The sequence below is a fragment of the Tupaia chinensis genome, unplaced genomic scaffold, assembly GCF_000334495.1.
Source record: "Tupaia chinensis unplaced genomic scaffold, TupChi_1.0 Scaffold138517_1, whole genome shotgun sequence".
In the NCBI taxonomy this organism is placed as follows: domain Eukaryota; kingdom Metazoa; phylum Chordata; class Mammalia; order Scandentia; family Tupaiidae; genus Tupaia; species Tupaia belangeri.
In genome coordinates this window covers 1,444,263-1,452,647 of record NW_006198412.1, presented here as the reverse complement: position 1 = coordinate 1,452,647, position 8,385 = coordinate 1,444,263, and positions in this window count along the sequence as shown.

The following is an 8,385-nucleotide window of genomic DNA, read 5'->3' as shown; positions in this document are numbered from 1 at the left end:
TCCTCTTTAAATTTTCTTCCTAACACATTGTCATCTGACATTAGATGGCATTATTTATTTGCTTACTTATGTATTGTTTGTCTGACCAACCAGAATTTATTTACTCATTAACTCAACCAATATTTATTGAGCACAAACTATGTTCTAGGGATTATTCTAGGGAATAAACATACACTACAGAACAACACAGATCAGATTCCAACCCACAGAGAGCTGATACACTCCTGAAGAAGACAGACAATAAACAGAAAAACTAGAACAGATCAAAACCCCATGAGGATGAGAAACTTGCTTGCTTGCTTTACCACCGTAGGGCATATAACGGTGCTTTGTGTTAACTGAGTATGTGTGAATCTTTTAAAAAAGGAAAAATTTCTTGTCCCAGTGTTACTTTTTAGCATTGCTGAATCTCTGGTGTTTTTAACTGTATTATTGGTTTACTGCCTTTTTCCCCCCTTTTAAATATGTAGCATTTCAAGCATGTGAAGGGTTAAACACGCTTCATGTCAGCCTGGAAACATAATCTCCACTTATTATATTACCGTTATGGGAAAATATGTTCTGAGTTCCAAATCATTAACTTCCAAGTGAACTTTTGGAAACTGTCAGCCAGACTCATATATATTTGGGTGAGATTTGCCAATGTCTTTGCACTCTTTTATGGAGAGAGGCAACATGCCAGCCAGATCAGGCTAGACAGCCCTGGCGATCAGTGAGGTAGCAGATGTCTCCGAAAGAACACCCCCACCCAGAAGGCTCTGTTCTGCTGTAAGCTCATGGTTGCTTGGATTCTTAGAATCGCAGATCTCTGGTGACACACCTTCCCCTGTGCAAGAACAGACGCTCTGTGATCAAACTAACATTTTTTCACTGGAGGGGCCAAGCCAAATTCTTAAGAATCCTCCACCTGGACCACAGCATGGTTGAGAGTGGCAGGCAACCCGGGCAGCCAGCCCCCCCGCCGGCAGGGTGGAGGGGGGCGCCCACCCGGGCCAGCCAGCCCACTGCCCTGAGACAGAGACTGAGGGTCAGCCAATCCAACTCAGAGAAGTCACGCCAACGTGACAAGCAGCATGGCATTCAGCCTACCCACCGGGCTCTGGGTTCTTATAATTCTTTAGCAGAGGGAGGGAGCTGATAGAGGGAAGAGCACAGCCCTGAGCCAGAGCTGGGTGTAAAAGGCAGCAGATCCGAGGCTGTTGAAATAAAGAAAGAAAAAGAAAATCAGGATTTGCTGACATTTTAGGAACAGGGGATAGAGAGTAATGAATTGCTCAGGGTTTGGAATTGGAAAGGAAGAGGATGCTCTCTGACCACGGTCAGGACCAAGATAAAACATGGAATATTGGTGGATAAGGCGGGCACATCTGACTGCTGATCTAGGTGACAAGCTGCGTAACGGAGAGATTTTTCGATCAAAATCAGAATGGACGGGGACCATTTGGTAGGAGAAGGATGGGGTCATGCATTTGTGAAGATCCATCATAAACATTGAATGTAGAAAAGCCCCTAAAAGTCATCTTAGTCCTGGCCTCCTAGAGCAGCAATTAAGCACTGTACAGAAGTTGCCTCCTGGGACCAGCAGATGGTGTAATAGTTTATTCACTCCACTCCCTCTGTGGTTTGAGTCCTGGAACCAGAAGCTTAAGACACACTGGGCCCATGTGCGTGCGTGCCCAAGCTTCTGAGAGGAGAGTGGGGGAGAAGGGATTGCGGTGTGACCATTACTCTGGGGAGTTAATTCTCTCTTTCTTTTCTTCCTTTTCTCTCTTTCTTTCTTTGTGTCTCTGTCTCTCTGGTGAGTGCACATGCCATATAGCAAAAATCTCTCTTAAAAAAAAAAATGAAGTTGCATCCTACATGGCCAGCCTGGGTTGGAGTCCCAGACCCAGAGGCTTCGAAGTCATGCCAGCCAGGATCCTAGCAGGGTGGAGAATTGAGGAAAAAGGATTGTGACATGATCAAGCCCCATTTGGGAGGTGGTTACTATCTTTCACTCTCTCTCTCTTATGTCTTCTGGCATAAAACAAATAAACAAAAAAACTGCACTAAAACCAATCAACCAACCCAAAAGCCATCTCAGTTCGGTTCTCATAGGTGTTTCGGAATAAGAATCATCTGGAGAGGCCTGGAGATCTGCATTTTTTGATGCTTCTGACTAACTCAGGCACAGCCAGTTTGGACTTTCCAGCTACTCTAACCGACCTCTGTTTACAGAGGAAATTTGGGATTAGCCAGGAATAAGCATAAATTCTGACGCCTGGCCCGGAGGCTAGACTCTCTGGGGACCAGCAGTTGACGTAATGGCTATGTCGCTGGACTCCCATGTAGTCGGCCACGGTTTGAGTCCTGGACCTGTTGTCTTAAACTCACGCGTGTGCGTGCGTGCCCAAGATCTTGAGAGGAGAATGGAGAAGAAGGGATTGCGGCGTGGCCATCTCCCCTGGGGGGTGATTTCTCGCTTTCTCTGTCTTTCTGGAGAGCGCACGTGCCCTATAGCAAATAAAAACAAAAAAACAAAAACAAAGAATAAACCTCTACAAAAAAGAATCTGACTCTTGGTCTCCTGCTCTTCGTAGCCTGTGAAACACGTAACTGGTGAAAACGTAGGCTAACGAGTACGAAGGACGGAGTGCCGAGCATTTCGCTAAGATCTTTCCATTCGTCAGCTCATTTCATCCTGGCGATCTCTTTTCAAGGGCAGGTGCTATTGTTACCTCCTCTTCTAAATGAGGAGCCCAGGGCAGAAGAGGTTAAGTGACTGGAGCAGAGGCAGGTCGGTGTCAAGAAGTGCAGATCTAGGACGTCCTTCTTCAGATCCATTGTTCTCGGTTAGCTGAGAAAATAAGTGAGCACAGCTCTAGGGGTTTTGAGAAATGTTAGCCGGATAGACTCTTATTTCCCCTCCGGGATAAACTGGTCCTCAGAGCTCCACGGGGCCGGGGAGATCCATCTCTTCACGAACGCTAGATGGCGCACCTCAGATTTGCGCACCCACCTGTGGGTAAAGCCTGTCGGCACTGCCCACTCACCACCCGGGTCCCAAGATACAACAGTCATCTCTCTCTCTTTTTTTCTTTTATTTTTTTTAAAGACAGATGGTATCTTGTGTAAGCTATTCCTAGTCTCCAGCTCTGGGGATCCTTGCCTGTGTAGGAGGGTAATCACCAGGAAGAAGCTGGCTATCAGGAGGATTGTTTAGTGGCACACTGTTAGCTCAGACTTGGCTGTTTTGCAGAGTAGGAAGGCTTTGCTCTTTTCACTTGGCATTTCGAAGTGCATTAAGAGCAATTAACATCGGTGGCTGGTGAGCACAGCGTCAGGCTATCTTTAGACGACACGTCTTGCCCTCAGCTTTCTTTCAGGTGACAGAGGAGAACTGGGCGAACACCCTTTCTTTCCTTAAAAAAAAAAAGGAAAAACAAAGTAACTTTCTGCCACTTGTGGTTTTATATTAGTCGTTTGATAATCACCAAGGTCTAGAGTTCTTGAAATTAGATAGAAACTCTTGGCCATAGCTTATCCAAATTTTGGTTTGGGAACCAGCAGTTAGCGTAATGGCTATGTCGCTGGACTCCCACGTAGTAGACCGCGGTTCGCGTCCTGGACCCGGTGGCTTAAAACTCACGCCGGGCGCGTGTGCGTGTGTGCCCAAGACCCTGAGAGGAGAATGGAGGAGAAGGGATTGCGGCGTGACCATCCCCCTGGGGGGTGATTTCTCGCTTTCTGTCTCTATGTCTCTCTCTGTCTGTCTGGCGAGCGCACACGCCCTATAGCGAAAACGTCTCAAAAAAAAAAAAATCAAATTTTGGTTTGGTTTCCCACAATATTTATTTTGAAACACTAGTTTCCAGTGAGCAAACTTAGGAAGGATTTAGAGATGGTTCTGGGTTTCCTGATTCTCCTGATTCTCTTTCTCTCTCTCTCTCTTTTAAAAGATTTTTGCCTTAGGGCACCTGAGAGGGAGAGACAGAGATAGTGAGAGGGAAAGTTAGAAATCACCCCCCAGACCTCCTGCTGGGGGATGGCTGCACGGCAATCCCTTCTCCTCCATTCTCCTCCTGGGATCTTGGGTAGGTACACACGCACCTGATGTGAGTTTTAGGCCACTGGGTTTGGGACTCAAACCATGGTTGGCCATGTGGGAGTCCAGCGACATAACTACTAGGCCCTGCCTGAGTCTCTTGAATGGCAAGGAAAGCCAAGCAACGCTGACCCTTCATCCCCTGTATGCAGTCTCCTTCAGGCTGTGCTCTCAGCTCATGGCCCTGGTGTTCCCAGGCTCTTCAGCCTGGCTTCTCTGTAGGTTTCTGAGTCTAACGCCCCAGTGGAGACCATGGAATCTTCCAAAGCATCCTCTTGGTTCTTGCGCAATCCAGGAGAGATTTTGAAATTCAAACGTAACATGTTTCGAAGCAAGCTGCTTATGCCCAGGCACCATGTGCTGAGTGGGGACCGTTTTGTTTGTTTGTTTTAGGCAGGATCTCGCCATGTTATGATCCTTCCGGCACAGCCTCCTGAGCAGCTGGGATTACAGTCACGTGAAATCCAACCCCAGGGCTCCCATGTGGCCTTGGCCTGCCAAGCAGCAGTGTTCAGTGTGTGCTTCTACCACTGGGCCACTGACTGGGGACGTCTGTACCCGCTCCTTTTCCAGTGACTCTCCTTCCCCTAGGACCCTTTCCAATCAATTCTCTGCCTGCTGAAGATCTCCTGAAGGGGCCACCATCGTGCCACTGTTCAGCACTTATTTCTTGTCTGGAGGGCAGAGGCCATCTTTTAATTGTACTTTTCTCTCCCCACCCAATGACACAGTCGTTTGCAAATTACAGATGTTCATAAATGTGGAAATGAGAAGGAATGCTACTCTGGGAATCAGCCATAATCCACGTGGGGGGGTGGTGGTAGGCAGGGTTGAAAGATCATCTGGAAGGATGCGAGGGACCTCTGTGGTAGAAGGAAAACATCATTGAGTAGCCTGAAGGATGGAGGCCCAGGCAGAGGCTTTGGGAAATGGTCTTGGTGAAAGGTTTGGGCAGCTTGGTGAGGTCAAAGAGCATCAAAGGAGGCTGACATGGACCTTTGAGAAGATTCCTTCACTCCCCTCTTTTCCTTACCCTCTGTATTCCATTCTTTAGAAAATCGTTTTTTGTTTTTTGGTTTTTTTTTTTAATTTTTTTCCCTTTGGAGAGGTTTTTGCTATAGGGCGCGTGCAATTGCCAGAAAGAGAGAGAAACAGAGAGACAGAAAGCAAGAAATCACCCCCGGTGGGGATGGCCACACCGTAATCCCTTCTCCTCCATTCTCCTCTTGGGATCTTGGGCATGCATGCACACATGCCCGGCGTGAGTTTAAGCCACCGGGTCTGGGACTCGAACCACAGTCGACTACATGGGAGTTCAGCAACATAGCCATTACGCTAACTGCTGGTCCCTTGAACCTACTTTTGAAATGCTTCTGGTTCCCACTCTCTCCTCACAGCCTGCCTCTCTACCATCCTGGTGCAAGCCGCTGCCATCTCTCTCCTGCCCAAAGGGAAGAGCACATACTCCTCATCCCTCCTCCACTCCTACTCCTGACTGTCCATCCCCAATTCAGAATGAGCCAAACTGCTCCCCAGCCTGTGAGGTCCCGTGGGACATGAGTCTGCTGCCTCGCTGACCGCCTTCTCTTGTCTCCTTCTCTGCCTCCCTCCCCTTGTTTCAGACACACTAACACACCTTTTATTTTTGGAACATGTCAAGGGGCTTCGCACGTGCTATTCCTTAAACTCGAAATGGTCTTTCTCTGGAAATCGTCAAGGCTGACCCTTCTTTGGAATGAGGTCTTTCTCAAACGTCACTCCCTCTGAGAGGTCTTCCCTGACTACCTTGCCAATAATAGGATCCCTCTCTTACTTTTTCTCTTTCTCTCTTTTTTTTTTTTTTGAGAGGTTTTCACTATAGGGCGCGTGCGCTCGCCAGCCAGCCAGAGAGAGACATAGAGACAGAAAGCGAGAAATCACCCCCCAGGGGGGATGGTCACACCGCAATCTCTTCTCCTCCATTCTCCTCTCGGGATCCTGGGCATGCACACACACGCGCCCTGCGTGAGTTCTAAGCCACCGGGTCCGGGATGCGAACCGCGGTCAACTACGTGGGAGTCCAGCGACATAGCCATTACGCTAACTGCTGGTTCCCTCTCTTTACACATAGACTCTCCCCTGACCCCGTTTTTCTTCAGAACATGTTATGCTCTCTTATATATTCACTTGTTTCATTGTCTGTGTTTCTCAGGAGAACGTAAGCCTTATGAGAGCAAAGGCTTTTCCTGATATCCAGTAGATGCTCCCTAAATAACTGAAAGAGACTAGTAGGCAAGAACTGAAAGGTACCAGAGTCACTGTTGTCTTGGGAGAAAGGGGTAATCTTTAATGCACAAGAAGAGTATTTCAGTGAAATGCTTAGAATGTGTGATAAATATTCAATTCAATTCAGTCGAAGTGCAATCACTGTGTGCAGATCATGCCAAGAGTTGTTGGGATAAGTGAAAATGAAAGGGTAGACCCTGGGCCAGCTCCATGATCTGGTGGTTGAGGCATCCAGATCCCACATGGCTGGCCTCACTGTTTGAGTCCTGGACCTGTCGGCTTGAGAAATGAGCACATACCAAATCCCAGCAGGGTGGAGAAATTGAGAAGGGTTCGCAACATGACCATCCCCCACGGGGTGGGGGTACTTTCTCCCTCTCCCTCTCTCTCTGTCTCTCTCTGGTACATGTACATGATGTTTTCTGATAATTAAAAAAAATTTTTTTTTGGAGAGGTTTTTGCTATAGGGCGCATGCGTTTGCCAGAAAGACAGAAAGAGACAGATAGATAGAAAGTGAGGAAGCACCCCACAGGGGGATGGCCACGCCGCAATCCCTTCTCCTCCATTCTCCCCTCGGGATGTTAGACACACACACACACATGCGTCCCACGTGAGTTTAAGCCACTAGGTCCGGGACTCGAACTGTGGTTGACTACATGGGAGTTCAGTGACATAATCATTACGCTAACTGCAGGCCCCAATAAATTTTTTTTTTTTTAATTAAAGGGTAGATCCGTCCCTCAAGGAATGTACAGTGAAGTAGAGTGGGGAGGGCAAACGAGACCTTGTAGTTATCTTTGTATTCTTCATAGCACGGTCTTCATTGCTCTGCATACTGGAGGCATTAATTATTTTAGTATAAATGAATTACCAGTATATTCTTTTTTTTATTGAGAGGTTTTTGCTCTAGGGCACTTGCACGCACCAGAAAGACAGAGAAACAGAGAGACAGAAAACGAGAAGTCACTCCCCAAGGGGAAATGGCCATGCCGCAATCCCTTCTCCTCCATTCTCCTCTCAGGATCTTGGGCACGCACGCACATGCGCCCGGCGTGAGTTTAAGCCACCAGGTCCAGGACTCGAACCGCGGTCAACTACATGGGAGTCCAGCAACATAGCCATTACGCCAACTGCTGGTCCCCCTAGTATATCCTTTTACTATATCCTTTTGCTGTCATGTTGTCCACTAGGGTGAAAATACCATACAAACCCATACCCTCTTTCTGAATTCTGAATTTTACCTCTCCGTAGATGACTTTTCATTTTATTTTAATTTTGCCATAAGGCACATGCATGGGCGAGTGAGAAATCACCCCCTAGGGGTATGGCCATGTCACAATCCCTTTTCTTCCATTCTTCTTTAGGGATTTTGGATACAAACACACACACACACACACACACACATAGCATGTTTTCCAAGCCACCAGGTCTGAGACGCAAACCGTGCAGTTAACCCTGTGGGATCCAGCTGCCTTAACCACCACACCACCAGCTTCCTCCATGATTACTTTTTGAATATCACTCTTGAGATCTTTAACGCTCTACATCCAGCCGTATCCCTGTATCCCAACCTCCACTGTGGAGGCTGCAGAACTGGCTCTTCCTGTGCCATTGTCACCCGCAGCGGGGTGTTCCCCTGAGCCTACCTCCTGATGTCAAGGGGACCTACTCATTCTTCTCCCTTCTGTTGTTGGTTTTATGGTCCTGTTGCCCCTTTCTTGTCTTGATTTTCAGCGACACCCACCCCGGCCCTGTGCCTAGCCTCCTGTAGAACACCTCTCCCATCCATCTTCCACGCCTAGGCCAGAATGGCCTTTCTAATATGCAAGTCTGATAATGATACTCCCCTACTCAGACCCTTCAGGGCTCCCCTATGGTCCCAAGCTGAAGTCTAGACCCCTTCACACCCATACAAAGCCCTTCCAGTTTGGTCGCCCAATTCCTTTCCAGCTGCTTCCTTAACTCTTTCTTTCTCTCTCTTTTTTTTTTTTTTTTTTTTTTTTTTACCCCCCCTTCCCTCCCCCACACCGCACGG